Source organism: Odocoileus virginianus, chromosome 26, assembly GCF_023699985.2.
Source record: "Odocoileus virginianus isolate 20LAN1187 ecotype Illinois chromosome 26, Ovbor_1.2, whole genome shotgun sequence".
Lineage (NCBI taxonomy): Eukaryota > Metazoa > Chordata > Mammalia > Artiodactyla > Cervidae > Odocoileus > Odocoileus virginianus.
In genome coordinates, this window is record NC_069699.1 from 1,561,727 (window position 1) to 1,575,142 (window position 13,416).

The following is a 13,416-nucleotide window of genomic DNA, read 5'->3' on the forward strand; positions in this document are numbered from 1 at the left end:
GACATACTGCATAACAGATGCAAAGGGCTATAGAAGTCAACTGCGTGCATGTGTGCTAATTTGCATCACTCATATCCAACTCTGCAACCTTACGGACTGTAGCCCACCATGCTCCTCTGTCCATGGGATTCTTTAGACACAAATACTGGAGTGGGTTGCCATTCCCTCCTCCAGGGGATCTTCCAGAATCAGGAATCAAAGCCACATCTCTTATGACTCCTGCATTGGCAAGCGGTTCTTTACTGCTCACACCACCCGGGAAGTCCTTGAAAGCCACTCAGTGGAGCAAAGAAAAAGTAGCAAAAGTAAATGATACTGCTATAGCTCAGGGTAAGCAATTTATGGCCTAAGGGCAAACCAGCTCTCTACTTGCTTTTGTAAATAAAGTTTTATCAGATGACAACTGCATTCAATTATTTATGGGTGATCCACCGCTACTTTCATGCAATGGCAGAGCTGATTGTTTGCCACAAAGAGCACATGGCCTATAAAGCTTAAAATAGAGAACTCTTTCCAGAAAAGTTTGCCAGTCCTCATTACAGACCATGCACTGCTTGGTCAGAATTCTCGTATACAAGGAGGATATACACATCCAGTGTGATTTTTCAGGAAGAACTGTAGTTTATTTGCAGTTGCTGAGGGATGAATTTTTTCATGAAGAATGACAGTTAATAAAGAAGTAATGGCAGAATTAGAAAATCCCCATTTTGACAGTTCCTGTGAAACTACCAACCCAGACAAAGATCATCAATGGATATTAAAATCTTTATGGAAAGTGATCATGGGGAAAATATACTCACACATCATGGAAACATGATGCCACAAATTACTTGCTAATTGTAAAAAACAAAAACAAAAACATACAGTGTTCATAAGGGAGAGATGCTGTGATCACTGCTTATCCATGTAGTCAGATTTATCAGTAAAAGTGAGACAGGTGGGTGCGGTGTGCCTTGTAACATGGTACCAGGCTTTGGAAAACCACTGTCTGTGGAGCCTTCTTGTTGGAGATGCACATGGTGAAATTAATTATAACATAGTTGTGACTTCCAGTTTATAGGAAATACTGAGAATACAGGGATCAGAGTGACACAAAAAGTAAGCAACCAGATGGATCTAGAAACCAGCAGCATGGCAAGATTCTTCTGGATTATTAGAGATAGGACAGCCATAGTTAACGTGGGAACCTTGACTGGGTTTGGTGTGAACAAGGAAACCTATAACAGATGTTAGGAGCAGGTTGGGGAAATTTGAACCTAGGCTGGACATTGGATATTATGAGAGAATTGTTGCTAGTTGTCAATGTGATCATGACGTGTGATCATGTGATGTATGCTGATGTGTTTTGAATTACTTTCAAATGCTTGGGGTAAGCACACACACAAGCACATACACCAAACACGGCAATAGGTTAGTAATTCAAATCTAGGTGACAGGGCTGTGGGAGTTCATTGTGGTATTCTTTTAATTTTTCTGCTTCAGTCGTGTCCGACTCTGCAACCCTATGGACTGGAGCCTGCCAAGCTCCTCTGTCCGTGGGATTCTCCAGGCAAGAACACTGGGAGTGGGTTTCCATGCCTTCCTCCAGGGGATCTTCCCAACCCAGGGATCGAACCCCCGTCTCCTGCATTGCAGGCAGGTTCTTTATTGCTGAGTCACCAGGGAAGCCCTCGTTTCTGTGTTTGAGCGTTTTCAAAACAGAAGCATGGAGAGCACGCCCAACAAGCCATTCTTGTTCGCTCCTGGATGGAGCACAGAGACCAGGGGATTGGTGTCTGGAGGAGGAGCAGCCTGGCTGTGGACGTGGGTTGATGATGCTGTGCTGTGTGTGCTCTGGTGCCTCTGCGCAGCCCCTCAGGAGAAGGAATTAGAGATGAAATACTCTCTTGTCATGATTTTTTCCTGCAAATAAATGTTCATTCCTCCTGGTGATTCATCCAGCCAAGGCCCGTCAAGCCATCTCCTTCCTTTATTAAATTTCATCTGACTCATTGTCGCCCATCATTCCAGCCTGTCTAGATCTTTAGAACTTTGGTTCACTCATTCAGTCTGAGTTATCTTTTCCAGTTTTGTGACGTCTGAATGGCCGTGAGCTTGCTTTCTGTGTTTGATCTGAGTAGGTGATACAGGCACGCCATGGGAAGCCCCTCCGGGCCTCCAGGCTGCAGTGGGGCTGCTCCTCAGCCCCCTTTGGGTTCCAGGATTCAGCTCATGACACGCACACCCTTCCAAGCCTTCCTCAGAACCCCTCAAGGGTGTCATTCCCTCTGGGCTTCAGCTTTTCCTCCAGCTGCTGCTGCTGCGACCGCCTCACACCCTCCTGGCTCCACCCAGGTGGCCCCGACCGTGCCTCACCTCTGGCCTGTCCCGAGACCTCCTTGTTGACACAGAGGCATGGGATGCCCTGAGGACCACATGTTCAGCCTGGAAGCCTGGCATCCCCTGCCCTGCGGGACACACCTTTGTGCAGAGGGAGCCTGAAGCCTGAAGGTGCATTTCACTCTGTGCCCGGGCGCGGTCTGCGTGGTGCTGACTGGAAGCACTTGGTGGCTGCCGTGCTGGCCCTGCCTCCTTCCCGCCACGTTCCCTGGGGCCCTCACCCCCATGTCTCTGAACCAGGTAAATTCCCGGAAACTCAGGCAAAAACAGGCTCAACCGTCATCTCCCTTTAGGGTGTCCCCAAGAATGTGGTGAAGGGAGCACCTGTCTCCCAGGCCCCCAGGAGGCTGCATTCTGAGTCATCCCCACAGCAGCCCTTCACGGTGCACACATGCGTATCAAGGACACACGGCGCGTGAGCCACCAACAGTGTTAACATTTGAATGAATTTTGCCATTGATTATATGAGGTCAAGATTAAAAAAAGACAGTATTGTGGTGGTGATTTTTTTTCCATCTTAAAGAGCAACGAAAGTATTTCTTCTAAGTCATGATTCTTCTAGTTCATGACTGTATGTGTACAAGTGCTATTTAAAATTTCTTCTTGCTTCTGCCATTGGCTTTTTCACTTTTTAAAAAGTCTATCTTTTTTTTTTTTGCTGTCATTTCAAATATTTCTACAAGTCATAGAGTGTGATTGATGGACTTGTATGTTGTCGGTCATAAATTATTTTAAGGCATCATTGTTTTTAACATTTAATTTAATTTTTAATTAACTGTTTCACTCTGACAATTTAGTTTTAACCTCTCTGTGCCTCAGTTTATGCATCTGCATAATTAGCACAGTAACAGTAGTGCTTATCTCATAAGATCATTGTTAAGATTGAGTGAATTAAAATATATAAAGAAATTAGGAAAGTACTTGAGAATTAGTGGGCTCAATAAATATGAACTGATATGATTATGAATTATTATTAAATTTTTTACTACCACTGCTGCCACTAGACTGCTTTTCCAGAGGTGGTTTTCCCTTTAGCGAGCTCCATGCAGCACGCCTGTAAATATGACGGGAGCAGGTACAGTGTCCGGAGCAGCTAAATGAGTGTAGAAGTACAACCCCAAACACAAGCTGCTTACTTCAGTCTTCATCCAAAGCATATATGCGCACACTGCCCCCGGTACTAACAGATTTTTGATCTGTTTTCTGGTTCGGAGGTAACTGGAAGTATGTTACTGGAAAGATGGGGAGTGGAGGTGTTGCTGTTGTTCCTGGGCTTGAACAGCTGGGATGATGGTGGCGCCCCCTTCTGTGCTGAGGAAGACCGAGTGAGGGATGGACAGACTCGGGGCGGAGGACAGTGCCCTGGCAGAGCTTGGTCCAGAGACTGTCAGGCAGCCACAGAGGGTGGTTGGGAAGGCCCTGCTCATGCACTTCCATTGAAGGAAAGGGAAAGACAGTGTCTCACATGTCTCCAGTCCCTCTAAACAGGAGAGTGTAGGGGCCAGATAGGGGTCTGTGCTTTCTGAGATGAATATTGCTGGAAGTTGGTATTACAGTGTAAATTTGAAAAACATCAAGTATACCTAATTAGGCAGGGGGGCTTCCCTGGTGGCTGAGATGGTAAAGTTTCTGCCTATAATGCAGGTGACCTGGATCCAGTCCCCAGGTTGGGAAGATCCCCTGGAGGAGGAAATGGCAACCCACTCCAGTTTTCTTGCCTGGAGGATCCTGTGGATAGAGGAGCCTGGCGGGCTGTGGTCCCTGGGGTCACAAAAAGTCGAACACAACTGAGCGACTAATACTTTCCCTTTCTAATTAGGCAGAAGTTAATTTTAATATTTATCAAGGCCTATTAAAGTTCTCCCTAATTGAGATAGGCTTCTTTCATTAAGAAGATGGGGGGAAATCTAATTGTTTTTTTCTCTGAACACTCTGGTTCACTCTGAGCTCCCTCATAGTTATTAAACTGATCTTTTAAAACTTTCCAAGAGCACCTTTGCAAGTCGTTCCCCACGCATGCCTTCCTGTTTTTCTGTTTGAAGCCCAGAGGCAGATGAACTGGATCATCTCTGAAGGTGTATAATTTTATATACTTTTTCTAGAAATATGAATCTCAGAGTCCCATTTAATTAAAGCAGCCACTCTTAAGAGGTGCTCAGAAGAGCTACAACATCTAAGGGGTGGCAAAGCCCTGAGCTGTGTTCTGTACACTTGCCCTCGTGGGTGAGAGCTGGAACGCCAAGGTCATGTGGGCCCAGAGCCTGTGTTTCCCATCACAGCCCAGGCAGAGGGAAGTCCTCAACCTTGTGAGCCAGTGAAGCTGCTCCAGCACCTTCTCTGTGAAATTTTTGATCTTGAAGAAAGTTTCGTCCTGTGCTTTTTTCCTTTTTTTAAATTTAAGTTTTACATCATATTAGCTTCTGCTGAAGTGTCCTGGGAGGACTACCTGCAGATGTGTTTTGCTGGTCAGAGCATTTGTTTCCTTTCGCTCTGCCTGGGATGGTTTCACAGCGGTGATGCTAAAGCCCCTTGGTGCGAGGGCCTGCCAGGTTTGTAAAGGTGTCATCATTTACTCTTTTAATATTCTCCAACAGTGGTGCTTGTGCTGCTCGCTTGAAACAAAGGCAGTGAACTCAAGCCCCAGCGAGCTCTCTGTGGGCACCTGCAGCAGGCAGTGTTTGCTAACTGCAGTCTCGGTTTCTCCTTGACTGTCTGAGTCACATGTTCACCTTTTGCGAAATAATCAACAGTTCCTATCAGATGAGACATGTCACCTTTTGGGCTGATCAGAGGAAACTCCTTGAACTCATCAGGCCAGAGATCAAGGGAAGAGAGCACTTTGCATGATTGAAATAAATCGCGAGTCCTGGGTTCAAGTCCCGGAAGGCAGGAGAACGGGAGATGATCTGCAGTCTGGCAGCCCTGCTGGGACGGGACAAACATACTTCCTCCACCACACTGTTGAGCTGGGAATGTGAGGCCTGTTTGAAAAAAAAAGAAAGCAAAGACTGAGGGCAAGCTCTTTCTTTCTGAACCTGGGTAAGTAGGAGGCACCGTCGTGGGAGTTGACATCCACCACAGCAAGAAGTGAAAGGTTTGAGGCAAGAAGCCTGAGTGCCAGGACATCTGCCTAAGGCTGTTGGTCAAGCTGTGCAGGTTTCTGGTCAGACAAACCAACTACACCTTCAATCAAGTTGTTCTAAAGAGATTGTTCAGGAGTGGCATCAACTGGCCACCTCTGCCCTTTCCTGGATGATACTGAAGATGAAGATCTTCCTGCGGGAGAAGACAAAACAGCTGCAGTTGTGGGGACTGTAACCGATGATGTGCATGTGTCCAGAAAATGAAAGTGATAGTTACTCGGTTGTGTCTGACTCTGCGACCCCATAGACTATAGCCCACTAGGCTTCTCTGTCCATGGAATTTTCCAGGTAGGCGTACTGGAGTGGGTTGCCATTTCCTTCTCCAGGAAATCTTCCCAATCAGGTATTGAACCCGAGTCTCTTGCACTGAGAGCAGTTTCTTTACCGTCTGAGCCACCATGGAGGCCAAATGTGTGTCCAGGAAGTGCCCAACTTGAAGGTGTGTGCCCTGTGAGTGAGCCGCTGCACCCAGAGTTGCATTCTCAGGGCTGTCTTCGACCAGCTGTCTCTGGACTTCCCCAAGGGCTGTGACTGTCCTCTCTGGTCCTCGCAAGGGCTGAGAGGCGTACAGGAATTTCGTACATGAACCCCGAAGAGCCACGCCAAATACTGTGTAAGTTCCGAGGGCCAGAAGTTCGACTACGCCAGATGCCTACAAGCTGACTGGGGCTACAAAACTAACCCCAGGCTCTGCCTTGCTATGAGAAATATTTTGGATGCTAAAAAAATGACTGAGGGCAAACTTGATTTTGGGGAAACCCACAGGTTACTTGAGCTTCCCAGGTGGCACTTGTGGTGAAGAACCCTCCTGCCAATGCAAGAGATGGAGATGTAAGAGACATGAGTTCAATCCCTGAGTTGGGAAGATTCCCTGGAAACGGGAATGGCAACCCTCTCCTGTATTCTTGCCTGGAGAATCCCATGGAAGAGGAGCCTGGCGGGCTCCATGGGGTCACCCAGAGTTGGATACGACTAAAGGGACTTAGCACACAGGCCCAGGTTACTATTTTCCTGGAGATGGAGACGGTCTCCAGGGAAGATGGAGCTGATAGACCTCATGCAGGCAGCTGGCTTACCTTGTCTGAATCCTGAATTGTCTTCACTCATTTTCTCTCTCCACCCATCCCCAGGGCTGCCTCAAATTTTTTAATTTTTATTTTTGATTTTTTGATGTGGACCATTTTTAAAGTCTTTATTGAATTTGTTACAATATTGTTTCTGTTTTATGTTTTGTTTTTTTTTGACCAGGAGGCATGTGGGATCTTATTTCCCTGCAAGGATCGAACCCCCATCCCCTACATTGGAAGGGAAAGTCTTAACCACTGGACCACGAGGGAAGTCCCCCAAATTTCTTTCTTTTTTTCTTTTTTTTAATAAATAAATGCTAACTCTTCTACTTTTAGTGTCTGCACACGTGCATGCATTTTAGATGGAGGGGAACAGTGTGATTGGGTTTTTACACTGTCTGTACCCTTACAAGTGTAGATCTTTCTACATTTCCAGTTCCTCACTTGCAAAATGGAGATGATACTTTCCACCCCAGTGTCAGAATTAAATATGAGTAGGAGGCATGGCACCCTGAAGGATACTGGCGCTTTGGAGGTAAAGCAGACCTGTTTGCATCCTGGCGTTCTCCTAGCTGTGTGACTCAGGCAAAGCATTTTACTTCTTTGGGCCTCCGTGGCCCCGTGTGTATAATGGAGGGAATGTTTGTTTTGAAATGGCTGTAAATGACGGGTGGAGGATCTTGAGCACAGTACATGGTGCCCAAAACATGCTCGGTGCACAGTAGCTTCTGTCATTGAGGACTTTTGTATCAACGCACATCCTGACTCTCAAACTTAGGATATTTTGAAATTCAGTATATGTCGGCCTGGCCTTGAGCTTGTCTAGACAAGGGGAAGCTGTCAGCACTGCATCATACCCTGGCCTCTTAGTGAAATTCCCGGGCGTTGGCCCTGACAGCAGCGTTGCGGAGGGCCTGGGAGCCAGAGCTGCGAGCCTGGCCTCGCAGCACGACCCGGCAGGCAGCAGGCCCTCTGCTGCGGAGTGGGGGTCTTGCTCGACCTTGGTGTTCTGTGGCTGCCAGTTCTCAGGGCAAGATGTTAACTCGGTGGAGTCCCCGTATCAGGATTTCCAAAGCCGATGTCAGTTGAGTGTGTCTTGGGTGTCATTTTGGTCCTTTTTCACACGTGAGAAGGTGGTTATGGATGGTCTGTAGTTGTTGAGGTCCTGGGGTTGTCCTGTCATGGAGGCAAGAGATACGGGTGCATTGGGGACCCCTGGACTGGACTTGGTTTTCCAGCAAGCATCTATCCAAGTGGGCCCTGAGAGCAGGATGTTGATCATTATTGCATAAAATAGACAGTAGACAGAAATTTCAGGAAATGAGAGGAGCGCATCTTGAGCACAGAGACAGACATGAGTATTCGCTCCAGGGGTCCTACCTACTGCCTGGGCTAGGGCGAGCATAGCCTTAGAACATTTCAGTAAGTTCCTCGCAGATGCCCAGTACCATGCCTGGCACTTGGTGCACGCTACCTTCAATCCCCCCCAAACCCTGCAGAGTCCTTGGTCGAACTTCAGTGTTGTAGGTGGAAAAACTGAGGCTCAGGACCTTGGCTGCACGATGGCCACGGAGCTAGGGGAAGATCTTTGTTTAAACCCAGGTTTCTCTGAGGCCAAGTCCAAGCTTTCTGCACTCTTGAAGTGCTATGTATTACGTTACCAGGGAGAAAGGAAAGGCACTGCTTCGAAAGGTACTTTGGAAACCGCATCTCTGCAGGGCTGATATGGGGATGGTGCGCTGGTGGTTTTGCCTGGGGAGAAGTAACCTTGTATGATCCTCTTGCTTGAGAACCACAAGGAGAGGAAAGAGGATGGAGAGATGCTAATATTCACTAAGTGGTAAGGCATAGGGACCACTCACCCTGACCATCCTGGCCTTAAGCCTAAAGCAGGCTCTTGGAGGCATCAGATATGGCTGCTCTTAGCAATTATTATTATTGTTATTATTATTTTTACTGTTTTTAGAATTTTCTTTGATTTATTTTTGCCTGTGCCGGGTCTTTATTGCTGCGCATGGAGCTCTCTAGTTGCAGTGAGTCAGGGCTGCTCTCGAGGTGGGGTGACAGGCTTCTCTTTGTGGCTCTCTGACTGCAGAGCGCGGGCTCACTAGTTGTGGCACGTGGACTTAGTTGCTCTGCAGTATGTGGAATCTTCCTGGACCAGGGATCAAACCCGTGTCCCCTGCATTGGCAGCAGATTCTCAGCCACTGAACCACCAGGGAAGTCTACTACTGTTAGCATTTAGATGCTGACTCGTGGGGAGGTTTCAGAAGGTTCCCAAAGATAGACCAAGGACTGTCAGGTTGGGGGCCATGCAGAGACATTCAGGATTACAACCATTTTCCAACTAGGTTAGAAGTTTTGTTTTGCTTTTAAGTATTCAGACATTAAAGAATCTGCCTGTAGTACTGGAGACCCAGGTTTGATTCCTGGATCAGGAAGATCCCCTAGAGAAGGGCATGGCAATTCATTTCAGTTATCTTGCCAGGAGAACCCCATGAACAGTGGAGTCTGGTGGGCTACTATTCATAGGGTCCCAAAGAGTCGGACATAACAGAATGACTAACACTTTCACTCTCACATTCTGGTGTCTTCTGGGTTGGGGCAATTGTTGATTATCCAAACATCAGCCTTGTTGGGAGGGGTAAAGCAGGTCTGAGACCACTGAGGCCTCCTGATTTTCTGGATGGTGAGCTGCACACCTACCCCTAGGACTGACAGCCTTGTTTGGTTTTAGTGGAAGGAGCAGGAATACAAGTGGTTCTGGGGGGAGAATCTTTTGTCTGTCTCAGCCTTTTTCTCGTCTTAAAGCCAATATTGGTAGAGGGAGTCCATTTTTTCTTCAGCGTTGTTTACTCTCCGGGATTTATATGGGGTTATCTATCATGCCCTGCCTTGGAGTACTGTTTTATAAAGGATAAGCGACTTTAGTTTTTTCAGCTTCTCCTAAATTTTAAATATGTAACTAATTCTGTGTTCATTTGGTTTCTCTCTGCAGAGTCAAAGACTTCTCACCTCCCCTCATCATCTTCCCCATGAGTGATTGTTCTTACAGATTCATTGTTTTCTGGAAAATGTTCTGCAAAACACATTGATTTTTGTTTGAACTCAACAAGGCCCCAGTGTTCTGGCTGATATTAACCTAAATGCTGGGGTGATTTAAGATGCAGGAGGTGCTGGACCTGTTTGATTTGGTTGCCAGATGCTGGTTTTGTCCTGATTCCTTTGGGTATCTGGTCATCCATTCTGCTGTTTTCTCTCCTCCACACTCCAGCTGAGGATCTGGGGGCTTTTCTAGACATGTGGTGGAAAGTGTGTGTGAGTGGTGGGCCCTGGGAGTGTGGGAAGACAGCGGTTAAGGTTAGGGTCTATTTTCTCTTCAAGTTTAGTATCATTTACAGTAGAATGGTAAGCACTCTTTTTTTTTTTTTTAAGTTAGCCTCTAGGCCTTTTAGCAGAAGGTATACTTCGTGACTACTTTCCCTAATTTTCAGAGTAAATCAGTGGCCAAACCAAGTCATGGTCACTCACCTCAAAGACAGTGATTTTTGTCTATAATTTTCTCATTGAAGATTCCCCTAACCCTCAACTTCCATATTTTGTGGCTTCCCATCCCTTTCCTATGGGCTTCCCAGGTGGCTCAGGGGTAAAGAATCCACCTGCCAGTGCAGGAGTTGTGAGTTTGACTCCTGGATCCGGAAGATCCCTTGGAGAAGGAAATGGCAACCCACTCCATTATTCTTGCTGGGAAAGCTCGTGGACAGGCTATAGTCTGTCTCTGGAGGGCTATAGTCCATGGTTTCACAGAGTTGAACGTGACTTAGCGACTGAGCATGCGTACACATATCCCTTTTCTAATCTAATAGGAAGCTCATTATTTGGAAATTTCCTCTGAAACACTGGTTCTGAAGGGTGACCCCAGGTTGACCCCCACTCTTCCCATCAGCAGGGACCTTGGGGCCAGCCTGTCTCCCCTTGCAGTCCGTCTTCACCTGGGCCGCTGGGCGAATGGACTGCCCAGCGGGCAGGCAGCTGGCTCCTGCGCAGTTTCAGTAAGTGCCTGAACTTGCTATGGCTCGGGAACCAGAGCCAGAGATGCCTCTAACCACTCGGTGACTTCATCTTCAAAACCAGACCTGAGAAACTTGTCTCACTCGTCATGGGTGACTCAGAGAAGCAGAGCATGGCGTTTCATACTCAGAAGGTACTGGCGCTTCTTTGCCAGCAGTACTTGATAACGGATTTGTCCCATGGGTGTGCACGTGGGCAGATCTTACCGGATGCCAGTGCTCAAGCAGGTGAAGCTATTGCTCCCAGAGAGAATGCTGTCCCAAATAAAGACGAGAATGTGTTTATTGCCATCCTCACGGGGAAGTGGGCTTGGTCCAGATGCTGATGGAGCAGGAGCCAGGCTGTTTGGGCCGTTGCAGCACTGGTGGTAGGGCAGCGAGTCACTGGCCTCCTCGGAGTCAGGTCTCACGGCGAACCCGGCAGAGGTCTTTCTCCAGCTCTCAGGGTCGTAGGAGGGGCTGGGAGAAGCTGACATGTCTGTTGTCTTTCTGGACAAAAGGATGGGTTAAGGTGGGGCCTGTGAGTCTAGGGGAAGGGCTTGCGCTGAAGGGTCATAGAGTGAGGGTGAGAAGACCAGTCCCAGCGCAGAGGAGGAGCAGGAGTTCTTGGGGGAGAGTCCTGGGCTTGAGGACCCCACTCCGAGGAGGGCAGGAAGAGGAGGAGACAGTATTTTGCAGTCCCAGAGTAGTGAATATCTGAGAAAGGAGGAGAATGCACTGATGCAGGATCGAGGGAAAGTCAGTGACAATGCGTCTTCTCATGGGATTGTCCCTCCTTTTTTTCCACTGAGGTGTCAGAGGCCAGACAGAGGGCCACCCGCTCAGAGTCTCTGCAACAAAGAAAACAGGTCCCAGAGCAACTCGAAGCGCGGCCTAGGGCAAATTCAGTTGCAGCTCCCAACTGGTATTCCTTTTGGTGATGAAGGTACCAGGCTTGGGAGGGGAACAACCCCAGACTTGTCTTGGAAGAAAGCATGTGAAGGAATAAGTGAGAGCTGCTTCTGAATATTTATGGAGAATGTTGTTTATCAGTGGATATTCCAGGCTATTCTGTCCCTCAGTCAGGCGAAGCATCTTCTAGCAGCTTCCTCCCTCCCTAGGCGGAGCGGGGCTCCTCTGTCCTGTCTGCTGTCCCATAGTTGGAGGGACACCCATCACTCCCCAGCTCCTGCTCCTCTAGGTTTGGCTGTTGATCAGGCTTTGGTGATGCCCATATCTCCTGGGTGGTATTCAGTCGCTGAGTCGTGTCTGACTCTTTGCGACCCCATGGACTATGGCAAGTATGCTCCTCTGTCCTCCACCATCTCCTGGAGTTTTCTCAGATTCATGTCCGTGGAGTCGGTGATGCTGTCTAACCATCTCATCCTCTGTCACCCTCTTCTCCTTTTGCCCCATCTCCTGGCCACTACTAAATGACTGACTTAACCCAGTCTGGTGTAAATCATGTATATGATCATATAAAATAGAAATTCTGTAGCAAAGGAGAAATTCTTTGAAAATATTAAATACCACCTTAATATGAAATGTAACAATATTTTTATCATCTACTCAAAATTACCTCGGCAAAACTACTTATTTCATCTTCATGCCACAGTTCTTCCATAGTTCCAGTTTCTTCGCCCCAGTGGATGGCCCCATCTTGTACCTCTGAGATTGCAAGCTATAAGCTCAAGAGCAATTTTGATTATTTATTCAAAGGGGCTGTCTGTAACTCCAGCTCCTTTACCCTGGCTTCTGCTGGTCGACCCAAGGACACTGGAGTCAGATGGCCAGGTTCAAATTCTGCTTTCTCTCTTACTAGCTGTGCAGCTTTGGACAGTTTTTTCTGTCTTTCCATGTCTCTCTCTCGTCTTTTGTAAAATTAAAATAATAATAATAGTATCTATCTCCTAAAGATTTTGCAAAGATTTAAGAGGCAGAAAATATCTGGTTTAAAAGGGTTCAAAATACATTAGCTATTGTTATTATAAATATTAGATTCATAGAATTCCACTAGAACTAACTTTTTCTGGGGTTGGAGAAACATGATGGACTGGACACTGAGAGAGACCTGGGTTTTAATACTGACTTTTAAAAAATTCCTCCCCACTTTTCCTTGGTTACCATAGATTATTTTCTATGTCTAGTTCCATTTTTTAAATAAGTTCATTTTAGAATCCACATGTAAATGATACCTTATATTTCTCTTTCTCTGCCTGACTCACTTCACTCAGTATGATCATTTCTAGGTCCATTCATGTTGTTGCCAGTGGCATGATTTCATTCTTTTTATGGCTGAGTAATGTTCCATGGGGTCACAAAGAGTCAGACACAACTGAGCGACTGAACTGAACTGAATGTTCCATTAATACTGAGTCTTCAGTTAGATGTGTGACCAGGGACAAGTCAGTCGGCTTTTCTGGGTTTCTTTTGTACTCATCTGCAAAACAGTGACATGAGACTTGCACTCAGCAATCTAATAGATGTCTGTGCCTGGTGTATGTAAATGGGTGGTGTATGTGACACAGATGGTGTACATGTATATGAGTATTTCATGTAAAACAGTGGCACTGGAGGTTTCTGAAGGAGGCTGGAGTTTGCTTTCTCATAAATGTTAGCTACTACTATTATTTGCTTTTTTGTGTGTACAAGCATCAGCTTGGGATCACACATGGGTAAGAAAAATAACTGATACTCAAGGGGCAGCCTTTCCTGTCTCAGAATTAGTCTTGCTTTGAGGCTGTATTCATTCAGACTGTGGCTTCTCGGAACTTTTT

The 13,416-nt window shown here is 46.8% G+C and overlaps 2 protein-coding genes and 1 pseudogene across 9 annotated transcripts in view; all 3 read left to right on the plus strand.

Moving 5' to 3' along the window:
* Window positions 1–13,416, plus strand: part of RBMS3 (RNA binding motif single stranded interacting protein 3) — a 1,589,121-nt gene that overhangs the window by 128,929 nt on the left and 1,446,776 nt on the right. The gene's annotated exons all lie outside the window — the stretch shown is intronic.
* LOC139031190 (uncharacterized) overlaps window positions 1–13,416 on the plus strand; it is a 105,498-nt gene that overhangs the window by 35,411 nt on the left and 56,671 nt on the right. The gene's annotated exons all lie outside the window — the stretch shown is intronic.
* Window positions 3,442–7,743, plus strand: LOC139031285 (large ribosomal subunit protein eL18-like; annotated as a pseudogene).